Here is a 20,088-nt window from a genome sequence, read left to right as displayed (position 1 = left end):
CCGTTGGAGAATTGTCGCCGAAGGGAATTTATATAAGTGATAAATGAATTGGAATCGTGGGGACACGAACCCGGACGAACCTATTCAAACTCCAGTTGGCGTAAACCATTGAGCCATCAAAGAGAGGTATAAGTCTTTTGCCGAGATGTCGTACTGCTTTTACCCGTCGTGAGCGGGGAAAGTGTACTAACCTCGACAATGACCCACCCTCCCGCCATGACCAGTTCATTGTGCGTTTGGAACGCAGCTCTTGTTATGAAATTTTTATCACACCGTGATTTTTATACAATCATGAAGCTACAAATGTCGCTTAATATGAAATTCTTAGCTCCTCAGTATATCTCCGTTGGAGAATTGTAGCCGAAGAATTTATATAAGTGATAAATGAATTGGAATCGTGGGGACACGAATGCGACGAAAGAAGCCTATTCAGCGACTCCAGTTGACGTAAACCATTGAGCCATCTAAAGAGGAAGTATAAGTCTTTTGCCGAGATGTCGTACTGCTTTACCCGTCGTGAGCGGGGAAAGTGTACTAACCTCGACAATGACCCACCTCCGCCATGACAGTTCATTGATACGTTTGGAACGCAGCTCTTGTTATAAATTTTTATCACACCGTGATTTTATACAATCATGAAGCTACAAATGTCGCAATATCGAAATTCACGCTACCTCAGTATATCTCCGTTGGAGAATTATCTTGAAGAATTTATATAAGTGATAAATGAATTGGAATCATGGGGACCACGAACCCCTTGACCAGCTCTTCAATGACTCCAGTTGGCGTAAACCATTGAGCCATCAGAGAGGTATAAGTCTTTGCCGAGATGTCGTGCTGCTTTTACCGTCGTGGCGGGGAAAGTGTACTAGCCTCGACAATGACCCACCTCCGCCATGACAGTTCATTGGTACGTTTGGAACGCAGCTCTTGTTATAAATTTTTATCACACGTGATTTTATACAATCATGAAGCTACAAATGTCGCAATATCGAAATTCACGCTACCTCAGTATATCTCCGTTGGAGAATTGTCGCCGAAGGGGAATTTATATAAGTGATAAATGAATTGGAATCGATGAGGACACGAACCGCGACAGCCTATTCAGCGACTCAGTTGGACGTAAACCATTGAGCCATCAAGAGAATATAAGTCTTTTGCCGAGATGTCGTACTGCTTTTACCCGTCGTGAGCGGGGAAAGTGTACTAACCGACAATGACCCACCTCCGCCATGACAGTTCATTGGTACGTTTGGAACACGCAGCTCTTGTTATGAAATTTTTATCACACGTGATTTTATACAATCATGAAAGCTACAAATGTAAAAACAATATGAAATTCACGCTACCTCGGTATATCTCCGTTGGAGAATTGTCGCGAAGGGAATTTATATAAGTGATAAATGAATGGAATCGTGGGGACCACGCCCGCTGACGAACCTATTCAGCGACTCCAGTTGACGTAAACCATTGAGCCATCAAGAGAGGTATAAGTCTTTTGCCGAGATGATGTCGTACTGCTTTTACCGTCGTGGCGGGGAAGTGTACTAACCTCGACAATGACCCACCTCCGCCATGACAGTTCATTGATACGTTTGGAATACGCAGCTCTTGTTATGAAATTTTTATCACACCGTGATTTTTATACAATCATGAAGCTACAAATGTCGCTTAATATCGAAATTCACGCTACCTCGGTATATCTCCGTTGGAGAATTGTCGCGAAGAATTTATATAAGTGATAAATGAATTGGAATCGTGGGGACACGAACCAGCGACCAACCATATTCAGCGACTCCAGTTGACGTAAACCATTGAGCCATCAAGAGAGGGTATAAAGTCTTTTGCCGAGGATATCGTACTGCTTTTACCGTGGTAGCGAGGAAAGTGTGCTTCGACAATGACCCACCTCCGCCATGACGTTCGCTGTGCGTTTGGAACCGCGCAGCTCTTGTTGCGTTTTATCTGCCATTGATTTATATACAATCGCCAAAAATAAAAAATAAAGAATTTCATAACAAGGCTGCGTGTTCAGCGTGCCAATGAACTGTCATGCGCGAAGAATTTATATAAGTGATAAATGGTTGGAATCTGGGGACCGCGAACCGCGTTGTTAAACTATTCAGCGACTCCAGTTGACGTAAACCATTGAGCCATCAAGAGGTATAAGTCTTTTGCCGAGATGTCGTACTGCTTTTACCCGTCGTGAGCGGGAAAGTGTACTAACCTCGACAATGACCCACCTCCCGCCATGACAGTTCATTGGTACGTTTGGAAATCTTGTTATGAAATTTTTATCACACCGTGATTTATATACAATCATGAAGCTACAAGTAATGTCGCAATATCCCGAAATTCATTACCTCGGTATATCCGTTGGAGAATTGTCGCCGAAGGAATTTATATAAGTGATAAATGAATTGGAATCATTGGGACATTCGAACCGCGACCAATATTCAAAAATATTCAGCGACTCCAGTTGACTGTCAATTTTGAAGATGGTGGTACTGAGCTACCCGTCACTTTCCCCGCTCACGACGGGTAAAGACAATGACGACATCTCGGCCATGACAGTTCATTGATGGCTCAATGGTTTACGTCTTGTGCAATGGTTCATCACCGTGATTTATATACAATCATAAACTACAAATTCAATAAGCTAATATAAATTCACGCTACCTCGGTATATCTCCAGTTGAGGTATCATCGACTTTATATAAGTGATAAATGAATTGGAATCATGAGGACATAAATCACGGTGTGATAAGGAACTCCAGTTGGCAAACTGAGCCATCCAAGAGGTATAAGTCTTTTGTCACATGGGGAGGTGGGTCATTGTCGAGGCTAGTACACTTTCCGCTCGACGGGAAAGTACGACATCTCACCAAAAATATTACCTCTTATGACAGTTCAATGGTTCGTTTGGAACACGCTCTTGTTATGAAATTTTTATCACACCGTGATTCCCCCAATCATGAATTTATCAAGTATATAATTCCAATATCGACAATTCTCCAGCGGTATACCGTTGGAGGTTGTCGCGCGACATTTATAAAGTGATAAATGGTGGAATCGTATAAAATCACGGTGTGATAAAAATTCATAAGCAGTTGGCGTGTTCCAAAGCGCCAATCAGAACTGTATAGCGATTTGGTGATGTCGACTTTTTCCTGTACCGACCGGCGGGGAAAACGATGCGACATCTCGACAATGACCCACCTCATCTGATGAGTTCAATGGTTTCACGATCAAGCTCTTGTTATGAAATTTTTATCAGCACCGTGATTTATATTCAATTCATTTATCGCTACAAATTCCCCTTCGGCGACAATTCTCCAGCTCGGTATATCTCCGTTGGATTTCGAATTGTCGCCGAAGAATTTGATTATAAATCGGAGTGTGATAAAAATTTCATAACAACCTATTCAGTGTTCCAAACGGTAAACCATTGAGCCATCAAGGAGAGGTGGGTCTTTTCGAGATATAGTACTGCTTTCCCCGCTCGACGGGTAAAAAGTGTACGACATCTCGGCAAAAGACTTACCTCCGCCATGATGGCTCAATGGTTTAAACGTCAGCTGGAGTTATGAAAGGCTTTATCGTCGCGGGTTCGTGTCCCCACGATTCCAATTCATTTATCACTTATATAAATTCCCCTTCGGCGACAATTCTCCAGTTGGAGATATACCGGTAGCGTGAATTTCGATATTAGCGATAAATGTAACTGGAATAAAAATCGTGGGGACACGAACCATAACAAGGCTGCGTGTTTCCGACTCCAATGAACTGTCAGGCGGAGGTGAGTCATTGTCGAGGTATAAGTCTTTTGCCGAGATGTGCGTACTGCCGTCACGACATCTCGGCAAAAGACTTATACCTCTCTTGATGAAGTAATGACCCGTCAACTGGGTCATGAATAGGCTTCGTCGCGGGTTCGTGTCCCTGATTCCAATTCATTTATCACTTATATAAATTCCCCTTAGGCTGACAATTCTCCACGAGATATACCAGTAAGCGATTTCGATATTAAGCGATTTGCTTCATTTGTATAAAAATATCACTTATATAAATTCCTTCGCGACAATTCTCCAACGGAGATATACCGAGGTAGCGTGAATTTCGATATTAAGCGACATTTGTAGCTTCATGATTGTATAAAATCACGGTGTGATAAAAATTTCATAACAAGAGCTGCTGTTCCAAACGTACTCAATGAACTGTCATGGCGGAGGTGGGTCATTGTCGAGTTAGTACACTTTCCCCGCCACGACGGGTAAAAGCAGTACGACATCTCGGCAAAAGACTTATACCTCTTTGATGGCTCAATGGTTTACGCCAACTGGAGTCGCTGAATAGGCTTTCGTCGCGGGTTCGTGTCCCCACGATTCCAATTCATTTATCACTTATATAAATTCCTCGGCGACAATTCTCCAACGGAGATATACCGAGGTAGCGTAATTTCGATATTGGTTTAATTCATGATTGTATAAAAATCACGGTGTGATAAAATTTCATAACAAGAGCTGCGTGTTCCAAACGCATCAATGAACTGTCATCAGATTTCAATCATGACGTCATTGGGGTGCTGAAATTCAGCACACCACTGGCATCATGCTTGAAATTCAAAATTCTGCTGGTAGTAATTAAAACCTTGTATGTCAATTCGTGATATTTAATTTATGTGGAAAACGGTCCGTCAAATAAATTAAATGGAAAAAGAATCATTAATTCTCTCACTTATTCTCAGATGCTTAACCTGAAGCGAATAACGAATAAGTATAGACTGATTCAAATCTTCATAAGTAGATAGTATCTGCGAACAATCTCATTAACTTCAATAAATATACATTGCTATATATATATATATATATATATATATATATATATATATATATATATATATATATATGTAATTGTAATAGCCACAATGCCCTCTTAACATCTCGAATTCTTCGCGCTGTTTTGGATACGCTTGTCACTACAAAGCCTTAAGATCCAAGTGTACCTTAAGGCTTTGTAGTGACAAGCGTATCAAAAACCCGAAGAATTCGAGAAGTTAAGAAAAGGGCATTAATATATTAATTACATATATCTATTAAACAGTATTGATAGATTCTACATATATATATAGCCTATACAGTATATATATATATATATATATATATATATATATGTGTGTGTGTGTGTGTGTGTGTGTGTGTAGAATCTACTGGTCACTGTTTACCAGATAGCCTACATATGTAATTGTAATAGCCACAAAAGTGTATAATCAGCAATTTCAATTTTGTAATCTTAAAGTCACATGGATTGCCAACATGCATAGGCTAACTGTACATACTTTCCGCCTCTGCAAAAGACAACCCACATCCTAGGACACCGAAGAGTACCCACTTAATAACTCATATGAGCAACTTCATAGTTCCTAAAATACACGAGCCTATGGGGTATCTAACTTTCTCTTGTACTCTAGTACTGGAAAATTTTCAGTCATGCAATAGGATGATAATAAATTCTGTGTTTTTCTATCTTTGAATAAATAACAGGAGATTCATAGGCCAGCCAGTTCACTTGAGACAGCAAGCTATACTTAAAGTTATACATTTTTTTGCTTTTCTTGTATGTTCTTGGGGACCCCTGTTGTGGCCCATTTCCCCTCAAAAGAGGGTGGGTGGGGACCCATTTAAACAACTTGAACCGCTTCACTCAAAGATAAATTGTGCCAACTTAGGGTGAGATCGGTCAAGTTGCTCAGGGAAGAAATTGTTCAAGTTGTTTAGAACAAATAACAAATGTGAAAAGCTTATACCAGACAGATACACCAGATATAGACACACCAGACCATGTTTTATCAGAAAAGCTTACCTGAGCTCTCAGCTCTACTGGGTTAAAAAGAGGTTATAACAATTTTCAACCTTATACGCAGAGGCGCACAAGAAAGAGAGAGAGAGAGAGAGAGAGAGAGAGAGAGAGAGAGAGAGAGATACAAGAAGAGAGAGAGAGAGAGAGTACAAGAAGAGAGAGAGAGAGAGAGACTAATGAAGACAATGAAACCATTAAGGAAGACAGTCGTTGTAACTCGCAGACTTTTTCCCCATTCCCTCTCCCTTTTTTCAAGTCCCCAAAGCGGAGCGTATAAAAACCAAGCCCTGTCAACGTCATGCATCTGTCATGGTTTTGCCCGGATGAAATACTCGCTATAAACAGCTGGCCTCCGGAGGAGATAAAAATTATGCACACTAAAGAATGACGGAAAGATGGCTCGGGGTAGGGAGGAAGGAGGCTCTTAAGCACCACAGAGAGAGAGAGAGAGAGAGAGAGAGAGAGAGAGCCTTCTGTTTGCGCCTAAAGAGAAAATTGTATTTATGAGCATCGGCTAAGAGTTCAAGGCGCCAAGAGACAATTTATAACCTCGATCGTTTACATGTCAAAATAAAAAGCATAAGAATGGATGACATAAGGCATGCTCACGCCCATTAACTACCTTCTCAGTGTCGATTAGGCCTAACACTCTCAATACTACCATGGCGCACAAATTATTCCTTACATGCTTTCCCTATGGTAAATTCAAAATTTCCGTTTCTTCCCGTACCTACCCAAGCAATTTACAGCTTAAGTTTTTTTTTGTTGCTCACATGGGGGCATAAAATTATGTCATGATTGGCTTTAGATTAAGATGGCTTTACGTCAGCAAGGCAGACGTTATGTGTGGAAAGATGCTAAAGGTGTGGACCTGCAGACTATCCATGCAACGGATTATCCAGATTAGAAAGCGTGCTAATGACGCATTAATCTAAAAAGGCTACACTTGTAAACCGTAGTGCTAAATAAGACAAGAGCATCTCTTAATTGCGTGGCCGATGAACAAACTAATTTATTGTCATCTTGAATCACAATTATAGTGCAAGGTTGATTTTGTGGTGTCGTGCAGGTAAGGCAAAACTCACAAACCATATAGCCTATGTGCCTGTCCAATCAATGACTATCTCTTATAACTAAAAATACCCACACCCACAGACGTACCAATGTCCAGCTAGCATAGCCTGTAACACTAGAACTTTTAGTCGCTACCCAAGAGATTAAACTTTTTCTTACTAATTAGGACATACTGGTAGTAATGACAGCAGAAGACAAAACACTGTACAGCGTTCTGAAATACAGTAGAGGCTGGTGGCTGTCCGCGACCCATATGGCAGAAGCCTTGATTGTTTGTGGCCTGGTCGGTTGACTTTCAATGACTCACCTGACAAAAACCTTGAATTTGTTGTGGCCTGGTCCGTTTTCAAACCAGACACCGCAAAATGCATGATTGCAAGCTTTAGGTGCTCATCACACAACACCATTCCTTCCCAACATGAAACACTCAATAGAGGTTTTTTTTTTTAACTAAATTACAGCAATAAGGAAAGCTCCAACTCTTACACCATCGGAAGTGCTTTAAAACAATTTTGGCAGCAAAAAGAACCTTACTGCCAGGAAAAAATTTACAGTCTTTCATCCTTCGACGGAGTAACAGCACAAAACGCTAAATTCCCGAAGGAAACCTACTGAATCCTAGGATGAGAGCTAGACTGAGGCGTAGAATCTTCTCTGAAACATCTGAGGGTTTTAATAAAGCAGACATCTAGTAGAAAAACACAGGCAAAGTCCCACATTAATTTTAACTCTCTGATATCATGCCACTTCATGTTAAAATTGCACTCTAATTTTATCAAGGATAAACTAAGGTTGATCTTCATATCGGATTCACTAAACCTTGGTAATATCTTACACACAAATGGAATTAGGCTATAGCCTAACTGACAGTGTTACTCTTCTGGCTTGGATTCGATCGTGGCCTCTGTACAGAATAAAAAAATAAAAGTTCGAATCCTGGTCCAGTCACAAGCTATTATCAATCATAATTCCTTATGGGTGTAAGTATTCCTAAGGTCTAGGGTACAGAGCGAATTCGATATGAATCGATATTTGTAAAAATATTTGTAAATGAAAAAAGTTACGGTGGGGAAAGTATCGAAAAGGCCCAAGAAAGAGGACTAGGCTACAGTGGTTTGGTTGTTATGCGGGGAGATCATATGTGTAAAAAGGCTATGAGCATGGCGGGGGAAGGACGGAGACGAAGAGGAATGCCAAAGTTCAGATGGAAGGATAAAATAGCAAATGGCTTGCGGGAGAAAGATTTAAGAAGTCAAGATGCATTGGACAGAGGAAGGTGGTGAAGGCTGATAGGAAACAGCGACTCCATATAGAAACGGGCAAAGCTGACGACAAAGAAAGAAAAAGGCCTCACATGTAGGCTATGTTACAAAAACTCACTCTCACTCTCTCCCTTTTTCTCCCCCCCACATATAAGTTTTATATATATATATATATATATATATATATATATAAAATCTAAAACTTTACGTTACAACCTTGATGCAAACAACAAACCAAAGGATCCAAATTCTCACTGATGCGATGTGTATTTTCATTTGTTTGTCAACGAACGACAAAAAGTTCTGTTTTAGTTTTCAGAACGATGAAAAAAAAAGTAAAAACCAATGTAGCCTAACAAAGGAATGAACTTTCTCAAGCCACCAAACAAATATTCCTCCAGCTCCGCCTTCTCCTTCCCCCCGACACGCACGCAAAATAAATAAATAAAATAAAGGGCTCCAACTTTACGCCTAGAAGGTAACGCCGATGACCTTTCATATACGACGCCTAATAAAAGTTTGCAATAAAAAAGGTTATGAAAATTTATCGGTTCCTTTGGAAGTACAAAGGAAGCAAACGTTTTTGCCAAAGGGTTATAAAAGCTTTACGGTTGAATTTTGTTGGTTGATTAAGCCATACCACATGACCCTGGGTAACTCATTAAGAAAATAGGGAACTGTGTGTATACGCCTAAGAGGATTAGTGCCGTCAATGCACCTCACGTGGTGCACTGTAGGCATTACTATGATGTGTTTTTAGGTGCATTCAGCCCCAGCTGCACCGACGTTTTGGCCTTCTTTACTGACCTACCTGTTTTCCTTCCTTCAGTCTTGCTGTCCAACACCTCTAACTATTCATTCATAGGGTAACTGATTTTTTCCCAGTTCCACCTTTAGAACCTTGTACTTCATCTCCTTTATTTTCTGGATCTCTTTATCTCGCTGTCCAACCGCTCCAACTCCCTTGTAGAAAAGAGGCAACCCCCTACGTTTGTGCTTTTTTCCCCGTTTCTAATTAGGAAACACATAAGAAAAACTGTGAGGCAAACACAACTGAAATCAAATACATCAGAATTTTTCTCCTACACATCAAGCAAAATCATATCTCACAGGAAAATATAATGTATTCTTTCATGAATGAAATATATAAGCCTTTCTGCTAGACGCAGTGAAACCTGCTTTTAGATAAACAAAATGTTTATTTAAACTTTCCTGTCCCAGTTTTTTTATTTTCTTTATAGGTAAACGCCTCAGAAGCGATGAATGTTTTCTTACAAAATGAGCTTCATTCGCTGAAGAAACTTTGAGCCAATCAAAAATGTTAGAATAAGTTTCAGTTGTATCGTCGAATTCTGTAAATTCGTCTGTATACAAATGGTTCAACTATAAGTTTATGTTCTGCTTTTGTTGCTCAAAAAGAGATTTGATGTTTGAGTGAACTTCAAAGAGAGTCAAAGTCCTATAGGTTATACGGTCTTTGATATATAAACTAGATGTATAAGTAAAGGCCTACATTTTGAGTGTCTCAGATATCAATGTTTTTTTTTTTAAATTCGTTTGTTCCTGAGCAAAATTAAGAACTTATGTAATATGCCCGTGTGTGTGTGTGTGCAGACTGTAATGTTACCTTATTCTGCATTAGGTTACGTGAATGTATCACAGGTTAATAGAGAAACAATTTAATTTTATTAACTTAGATCGATAACTAGCAAAGTAAAGAGAATTATCAGAATTTTTCTCGGTAGCCATTCATTTTATTTCATGCTAATGTACCAATCATTATTATTTTATCATTTGTATATATATTGTAATGAGGACAACTCGACACGCCATCTCATCCTCTAAGAAGTAAAGTAAGATACAGTATAAGAATATTTACATTTGTCGAAATGATGTCTATTGTTTTAATTTCAACCGAAGGTTAACTGGTAGGAAAATTCGCCCGATTTGACTTCTCTTACTACCACCGTTTTTGAGCTCGTAATCCTTTTCTTTGTCAGGTGACGAAAGACCTTGATTTCAGGTGCTGTTATGTCAGAGATGGTAATCCCGTTGAGGCAAGCAAAGCCAGCAGAGGAGAAAAGTCAAAAGAGAAAGCGGCTCGTGCACTTAGCAACTGATCCATGTGACTGGCACCATCTTGAACACCTGGGCCAGATGACCCCACGTCCCATGTGCGAGACCCTTATCGAAAACGTGGTCCTGCCATCATACAGCACCATCTACAAGGAGCAGGCTCTTAATCTCCAAACGCTATAAAAGGGCATCATACGGGCACATTGTTCTTAGAAGACGTTGAACTTACCATGAGACTTCTGTCCTCCATTGCTCCCTGAGCTGCTCGCTGTCATCATGGCTGTCCAGAGCCTAAGCATTTTAGTGAATCCCTTTAACACTACCTTCCATCACTGGCGCCCTGAAGACGAGAGAATCTGTTCCTCCGAAGGTAATGTTTGAGAGTCAAGGTTCTTGTGTCAGTCACGTCCCTGTCAATCTTTTGCTATTTTCCATTTCCTTTCATAGTGTGATATACCTACAACAAGACCTGTATTGCTATTATTTTGTGTTGTTTTAATTTATGAACCAGTGAAGTGAAGTGTAACATAAATGTTTAAAATCCGAGTTATCGGAATCGAGTCCTTTCTGTGCACTTTCTGTGCAATTTCTCGATTCCCTGATCAAAGTGCCTTACTGCAGCTAAGTAACCATGTGTTTTCTCGACTGCAGATAGGAGTTAGCCTTCTGTGGATCTGTTTATCATCTTGTGTGGCATAACCATTGTTCTTCTCCCCTGCGGTGCCCTTTGGAGAGGGTTGCCTTTAGAGTTTCTTCAGAGAATTATCCATTTTTTGTTAACATTATATGACAATGTTTACCTGATAACTTCCCCCGTTTGAAGAAGGCCCTTGGCCAAAATCTTTGCATAAGGTTTTGCCTGAACCCATTATTAGAGTCAGGTTTCACCTTCCCGAGGTAAGTTACCGTAGCCTTCAGCTTACAGCCATATCAGTGGCGACCTTTGTGCTCAGATCGCCTTGTAAATGCCCCCACCCTTGCAAGCCCCTTGCAATAGCAATTATGGCTGAATAGCTTTTCTAGAAGCTGGTTGCAAGATTAGAAACGAACCTGTACTAGCGTAAATTCCTTATGAGCACACAATCCCAATTCCACAATAAGTATAGTGTGATTTTCCAGTGAACATGCCAAGTCATTTTTTATCGTTTAAAAGTATGAGGCAGTACCAGAACTATCATATGACTTGCTGATCAATGATGTATCATCATGTCTCCCTATGGGAACTAAACTGTTATGGAACTGTGTAATATTTTACAAGAAGCTGAAGGAGAGGCCTTTATCTAAGATTTAAATGCTCACAACCATAACATAGACCAGGAGTTCAACCAACCTGATATAATCTTATTTGTTCTTGCCCAGCAATCTGTATATATTTGAAAAAAAAATTAGAATGACATTCTATTCCTTGATACTTCTTGCGATATTTTGCTGCCTAAATAATATTTAGGTGTAAGTGGATTAGCGTGGGTATGTGTATGTGTAAATGTGTTTTAGTTTAATTGCTTATATTTCCATGCATATTCGCATTCATATTTGCACATAGATATAAATGCGCGTTTGTCTGCCTCCGTAGCTTTGGAAAAAGCATTGAAACCATCATGCAATAAAAAAAATTTTTTAAAAAGGAGTAAAAGCTCAAACTGCAACGTAAAAAGTGAAAGAAAGGTTTTTATCATTTAATGAAACAGAATATTGAAAGAACTACGAAAAGTAAAAAGAAAAATAAGTGATTATAAGACTGTAAAAATGACAGTAAAGGCGAACATAAAAAGGCCGCACGAGATAAGAATCTAGAAAGATGAGCCACTAACCAATCTAATTAACAGCTGTCTATAGCTGGAAAAATGATTGGAAGAAAAAGTGGCTAAAAAGTGTCAAACGTCCGTCGGCCAGGCGTTGAAGGGGTGTGTTTTTTGCAGTTTTCCGCGTCAAAGACGCAAAAGGAACTATTAGCACAGCGGCTCAAAAAGTTTTTTTTTTTTTTTTTTGTATTGTTACTTTCGTAAGAGATTCTTTTCTACAGATATATTATCATGGTTATTTAAGGTTTGTTATTATCATCATTAGGGCTCCAAGAAGCCCTTTGGTTGTTGTCCGAACTATTATTATTTTTACATATATATATTTTATTTTTAAATTATACCAATTTCTCTAAATGAGGATGGGTCTAGAGAAAAAACATCCATGTCACAGCCGTATTCATACATTACCTGCTGAGCAGTGGGTAAATCCCTTGTGTAAGAGCTTCCACAAACATTAATCTCTCCGTACACATACACAAAAGGTATTTCAGAAGTATGGTGAAACCCCTTCACCATTTGGACCATTTACTACCTCTTCTACACCCGCTCTTCCAAGTTATGAAGGTCCTTCCTTTTTAATGCCTTTGTTACACCATTCATTTAGTAATTTCTAGATTTCCCTGTCTTCTCTCCTAAAACTTGTACATTATGTACTTATGTACATTTCTTTTTTAGCAATCTCCAGTCCTCCAGTCTTTCAACATGATCAAACCATAGCAAATGATTATGATTTATTGCTTAACCTATTCTAATTTTTTTATCACTTGTTCTCAAACTTACGGTTCTTCTTATGTCATGTGTATAACACAGAGGTCTCTCGTTCTTCCTTTCATATCTACCATCCACAATTTACATCCACATTGGAGAACGGATGCTATAATCCTTTCATAAACTCCAAATTTGACTTGCACGGATACTCAAAGTCTCTTGTGAATCATTTCCAGTCAGCTTATTTTACTGATTTTCTAAATAACTTATTCACTTTTCCCCTCTTAATCATCAGTCTCAACTGCTCCCAAATATGTCCATCAAACAAATAATTCCATTCCCCATGCATCCAGATCAACATTCAGTCATCTGTCCCCCAGCTCCTTATATTCTCATATCCTTACACCTGTTCACATTTTCCTGCAAATTTTCTCCAAAAAAACACTCCCGGCAGTTTCTGCACTTAATCACCCGAACCCAGTTAATACTCTATCATATACAAACATTAGCAATTAGACACTTCTGTTACAATTACTTTTCGGTTTTCCGTACCACTAATCTAATTATTTCTCAAAGAAATCTTTCTCTGTAGACATATTGCACATGAACCTTACAATTGCTTGCCAAACTTATTCTTCTAATTTTTAGCTCTGCTCTACAGTACCTTTCAGTTAAAGCCCATTTCTGGTCCTCACAAAGTTCGAATGTATACACAAAGTTAATGAACTAATATCAAGTGTAGACTATACTGGACAGAAAAGCAGTAACAGAGTGTTATGGTAACCTCCTTTTATTTCCACTATTTCCAGTAACTCTCTCTCTTCTCTCTCTCTCTCTCTCTCTCTCTCTCTCTCCAGTAACTCTCCATTGCTGGAGTGCATCGTAAAAATTCATACCTTTTTAGGAGATATGCTTGGACTGCATAGACTTAATTGGGTCTTTGATAGGTTGTCAGCTAAACTTTTGGGTTGCACTTTCTTGGTTTCAAAAAGGACTTTCAGCACGCTGCGCACATAACTGCCATGGCCTTCCTTTGAGTTCGTAGAACTGTGATTGCCTGTCATTTACAGAGATGGAGATATCCCGGCATCGATACTTGAATCAGGATTCATAGCGTTGTTCATTTAGCATTAATGGGTCAATCCCATGATTGTGACTGTGAGGGTGGAATGGGCTTGGGCAGGACAGTTATATGAAAATTTAAGGAATTTTTCAAAAATTACTCGGAGAGTTTTGCTTGCTTCCGTTTTGGTAGACCTTTATATAATAAAAAAGACATATGTATGAATCAACTGTAGGATCCCTTCAAAAAACTCGATCCTTTTGTAGGCATCATTAAAAGAATGCTATTTTTCATTTAAACCAGTAATCCCAGACACATGTAAGCCACATATTATTACTCTAATAAGAGACTTCCTATCAAACATGTCCCAAGCTAAAATTGCAAGCAAAGGGTTCTATAAAGGAAAAGACTCTTCTTAATGAAAATCGGAAAATTACAATTTGAAATCAGATATGCCAAATGGGAAAATAAAAAATAAAAACGGCCAGAAATATTTTCATCCAAACGATCCTAAGGGATAAAACCCGGTTTTAAATTTAGGTTACGGCTGAATGATGAGGTCTCTGTTTTAGCTTATTTTTGTTCATTGTACTTTTTGTTTTTGATGTTTTTTAGTTTGATTGTAGGTTGACTTCATTAAATTAGTTTTTATTGTCACAATTAGACTGAACTACAAGAGATAATAATATATATATATATATATATATATATATATATATATATATATATATATATATATATATATATATATATATATATATATATATATATATATATATATATATATATATATATATATATATATATATATATATATATATATATATATATATATATATATATATATATATATATATATATATATATATATATATTATAAAACCAGAAGGTGTAGAAGAGGACAGCATGAAACATAATTCACTTTATTCTGACAGCGACATTTCGATGACCAATGTCTCATCATCCAGGCTAAAATGAAAGATAAAAAACTGATAAACGATACAGCTAACAATAATTTTTTTTTACACGCAAAACGCATTGAATAAAGCAAAGTAAGATACAACATTGAAATAAAAATCTTCTCAACAAGAAAAGAAACAATTAAAATTAAGAGTAGTTAAAAAGACACCCAGTTTCAACGGAGTTCAGTTGCTGTATGGAAAATGCACCGAAAGTAAACAACAAGAAGGGCGTGGTTTAAGCTATGTACAAGGGGACAGATGAAGAGTGGTTGTTTACAGTGGGAACTAGTTTCTTTCTAGATAGAGATTCTGATATTGGAAGGTGGTGCTCATATGGACTTGATAATAATATCTTGAAATCCTTATAATAATTTATATTATTTTTGCAAATTTTCCCATGATTCCTAATGTTAGATAGTTCTGGTAGATAGTTTACACCCTGTACGGAAACTAATGCCCATATGTGCATCACACCTCACCTTAAGCAGGCGGCGCGTGCTGCCAACGTAAGTCTGCCTGTTGCATCGGCAGGAACTATAAATATAGACCACCGGACTGCATTAAGGGAGGTAATCTCTCTTTATGACGCAACATACTACCAATAGTCCTAGGGTTTATTTAGACACACTTGACATCAACATCAGGAAAATAATTAATTAAAATTCCCTTAAGTGAGGTAAGAAAGAGGTGTCATGCACATAGAACTTGAGTTTATGGGCCAAATGTATTGCTGCTGGAGGATGAAATGAATTATCCAGCGTTTTCCAGACATATTTCGTAAAGAGATTAGGAGGATAACAATTTGATTTAAAATAATCGTAAAGGATTTCGATTTCTTTGTGGAAAATACTCCAATCAGAAGTTAATGTTATGGCTCAGTATAGGCGGGTAGACAATGAATTCAATTTAAAACTAAAAGAAAAAAACTATAAAAGTTAAGGCCATGGCCTATGAAAGTTGCCTTTCGAAAAATCCCTGTGTGAAAACGATCGTCATCACAGATGACAATTGTATCTAAGAAATGTAGTTGGTTTTTGTTTTCCAATTCATATGTAAATTTAATGTTGGAATGTAAAGAACTGGCATATTGTAAGAACGAATCACAATGCAAATGGTCCTTAAAAAGAACAAAAGTGTCATCCACATATCGGCGATAGAATAAGAGTTTAAAAGGAGAGGGACAACTGTCCAGCAGCTCTCTCTCAAATTTGTGCATAAAAATGTTAGCGAATGTGCAACTCAGTGGGTTACCCATGCCCACATCCTCAACTTGCGCATATACCTCATCATTAAAAACAAAGGTAGTGTCCGCACTGCCAACTCCAATACCTTCTTAAAATCATGACTGTTAAAACCATGGTGAACAAATTCATCCTCCGTAAAAATAGTGTCTAAAATGTACTCAATTGTTTTCTCCACGGGTATATTAGTAAATAAAGATTCTACGTCAAAGCTAGCCGTGACTAAATCGGAATCCTGACACAAAATGCTATTTTTGAATTCTAAGGAATTAGAAAGGCTAAGTTCATTATTAAAAGAGCTTTCCAATAAAGGGATCAGATATTTGACAATTTTATAGCCAGGCGTGTCATAAGACGAAAGGATGGGCCTCATAGGAACATTTTCCTTACGTATTTTCGGGAACCCATACATGTCACCAAAAGAGGAGCCAGTGACGAAAAGCTCGTCGTAAGTAGACTGATTAATTGTATGCTTGTCCTTTAGGGCTTTTAAATAACGGTTGATCCTCTCCTCGTTTCTAAAAGTGAGTTTAAAATCTTTTTCACCAATTTTCAGAAATTTAGTCATCTGATAGAGTATGCTGCATCTTATGAATGTAATCAGCCCTGTTTAGAATAACGGTTCCTTTACCTTTATCTTTTGGAAAAATTAGGTCTTCCTTTTTACTCGATTTACGAAGTGTATTTAAATCTTCTTTATTAAAGAAAGGAGCCCATCTAGTTCTCAGTTTGCTGAAATTAGTGTGGTCAAAAGCAGATAGTCTGGTTTGAAATTTCGGCATATTTGCATTTAAAGGCAGGTTCTTTAGTTTGGATAAAAACACCTTAAAATGCAGGTAATATTCATAGTACGAGGGTTTATAATTAGGTAAACAGATCTCCAACCCAAAAGATAAAAGAAATTCCTTCTTCTTAGTTAAGTTGTAATCGGAGAAGTGAACACCACTTTATTCGCTTTGCCTGTAAAATTAGGTTTAAAGATGCCCAAATGCTTTAGTTTGTTATTATGAGTACTTTGTACTTTTTCTGTATAGGAATTCAGGTCCTTAGATAGTAGCCAGTTAAATATAATAAAGTCAATAAGTTTAAGGCTGTTACGAATTTCATTGTACAAAGGTTGAATGCGTTTGATATGTTATAAATTTCTCTTTGGTACATATCTCAATAGTTACCAGAGCATTGGTAGAGTCATGATAAAATTTGGTATTATAAGCGAGTGTCGATGCAACTTAAACTTAACAAAGTTCGGAGTAACATTGTTTAGTTGGCAGTATTGTAAAGATTCCAGGTCGAGCTTGGCCTTCCACCACTTCTTCAAGATATTCTCCAATTTGAAACATGTCAGCAGCAACGGTTGATCATATCTTCGCTGAATTAGGTCGGAAGTGTATCAAGCCACCAGATCGGAGCCGAAGAGAAACAGCAACACGAACATCCAGGAAACCATGGTGTAAGCAGGAACAAACTGAGGTCGATGTTGTCAAAACTAACTGCAGAAAATAAATCAAAGCAGGAAGTCATGGCAACGGGGAGATTTAATTCATGAAACATGTTAAGCTATTATCAGCAGTACAAAACCAGAAGGCGTAGAAGAAGACAGCATGCAACAATTTGAACATTATTCTGAGGCGATGTTTCGGACCAATGTCTCATCATCAGGCTAAAATGAAGATAAAACTGATAAACAATACAGCATAACAGATTATTTTTGTTGACATGCAAAACATGTTATAATAAACAAAACAAAGCAAGAAACAACATTGGAATAAAAATTATTCTATAAAAAAGAAACAATTAAAATTAAGAGTAGTTAAAAAGACACCTAGTCTCAACGGAGTTCAGTTGCTGTATGGAAAATGCACCGAAAGTAAACAACAAGAAGGACGTGGTTTAAGCTGTGCACAAGGGAACAGATGAATAGTGGTTGTTTAAAGTGGGAACTAGTGTCTTTATAGATAGAGATTCTAATATTGGAAATATGGATTTGATAATAATATCTTGAAATCCTTATCATAATCTTTAATAATAATTTTCTTGATTCCTAATGTTAGATAGTTCTGGTAGATAGTTTTTACCCTTATGGAAAAAATGCCCACATGACATCACATTTAAGCAGGCGGCATTGTTGCCAACGTAAGTCTGCCTGTTGCATCGGCAGCAAGTATAAATATAGACAACACCAGACTGCATTAAGGGAGGTAATCTCCCTTTATGACGCAACGTGCTACCAATAGTCCTAGTGTAAATTAAGACAAATTTTAAATAAATTGTTATCCTCCTAATCTCTTCATGAAGTATGTGAGGAAAACGCTGGATATTTCATTTTATCCTCCAGCAGCAATACATTTGGCCCATAAACTCAAGTTCTATATACGATTTCCTTATGTGCATGACACCTCTTTCTTACCTCACTTAAGGAGAATTTTAATTAATAATTTTCCGGCTGTTGATGTCAAGTGTGTCTAAATAAACCCTAGGACTGTTGGTAGTATGGTGCGTCGCAAAGAGAGATTACCTCGCTTAATGCAGTCCGGTGGTCTATATTTATAATTTCTGCCGATGCAATAGGCAGACTTGGTGTTGGCAAGTTTTCTGCTTAAGGTGAGATGTGACGCACATATAGGCATTAGTTTCCGTACTGGGAATCATAAGCTATCCAACCCAGAACTATCTAACATTAGGAATCATGGGAAAGTTTACAAAAATAATATAAATCATAAAGATTTCAAGATATTATCAAGTCCATATGAGCACCACCTTCAATATTAGAATCTCTAGCTATAAAGAAACTAGTTCCCACTGTAAACAACCACTCTTCATCTGTCCCCTTGTACATAGCTTAAACCACGCCCTTCTTGTTGTTTACTTTCGGTGCATTTTCCATACAGCAACTGAACTTCGTTGAGACTAGGTGTCTTTTTAACTACTCTTAATTTTAATTGTGTTTCTTCTCTTCCAGAGTAATTTTTATTTCAATGTTGTATCTTACTTTGCTTTGCTTTATTCAATGTGTTTTGCATGTCAACAAAAAATAATTTGTTATGCTGTATTGTTTATCAGTTTTTTATCTTTCATTTTAGCCTGGATGATGAGACATTGGTCTCGAAACGTCGCTCTCAGAATAAAGTGAATTATGTTTCATGCTGTCTTCTTCTACGCCTTCTGGATTTGTACTGCTGAGGAATAGCCTTACCGTCATGTTGAATTATATATATATATATATATATATATATATATATATATATATATATATATATATATATATATATATATATATATATATATATATATATATATATATATATATACTGTACTGTATATATATGTATGTATGTATGTATCGTACTGTCTATATAGTATGGTGGAAGCTGGTTTCCCTTGGCAAATATGGCAGACTCGGCAAACGGCATTCTCCTTTGAAAGTCTAGCATTTCTGCGGAGATCAGTAGCCAGATGTTTTCTGAGGTCTGAACTTTCAGCAGAATTCATGATATCCTATTATTTTTCCAAGTAAAAGTTCACCAACTTTTTGCTGTGGGTAATATCAGAAGGTTAGCGCCCTCTGTAGCCATTCCCTTTAAGTGAAAAAGCATTTAGGGTTATATGCTTACTCACCCACACGCACACAAAAATGTACATGCAGACATTACAAACACTCCACACACACACTGTACATACACACACACTGTATATATATATATATATATATATATATATATATATATATATATATATATATATATATATGTGTGTGTGTGTGTGTGTGTGTGTGTGTGTGTATACATATATACATATATTAGTTATTTATTTATTTATTTATTCATTAACCTACTGGATTTTAAAGTAAATGACTGAAGAGATCTTTAGGTATATGTAAGCATGCACGTACATATGCTGCCAGCGCATTCATAAAGAAATAAATAAACATAACTCGAATAAATGTAAATGAAAATGTAGGAGTCGTCGGGAATTTCCCCTTCATCCCGATCAACGATTCAATTACTTACTGAAGTGGCGAAGGTCCCCGGATAATGGGCTTTG

The sequence above is a fragment of the Macrobrachium rosenbergii genome, chromosome 41 (assembly GCF_040412425.1).
Source record: "Macrobrachium rosenbergii isolate ZJJX-2024 chromosome 41, ASM4041242v1, whole genome shotgun sequence".
In the NCBI taxonomy this organism is placed as follows: domain Eukaryota; kingdom Metazoa; phylum Arthropoda; class Malacostraca; order Decapoda; family Palaemonidae; genus Macrobrachium; species Macrobrachium rosenbergii.
The sequence above is the reverse complement of the archived record's forward strand: the minus strand, read 5'-3'. Positions refer to the sequence as shown.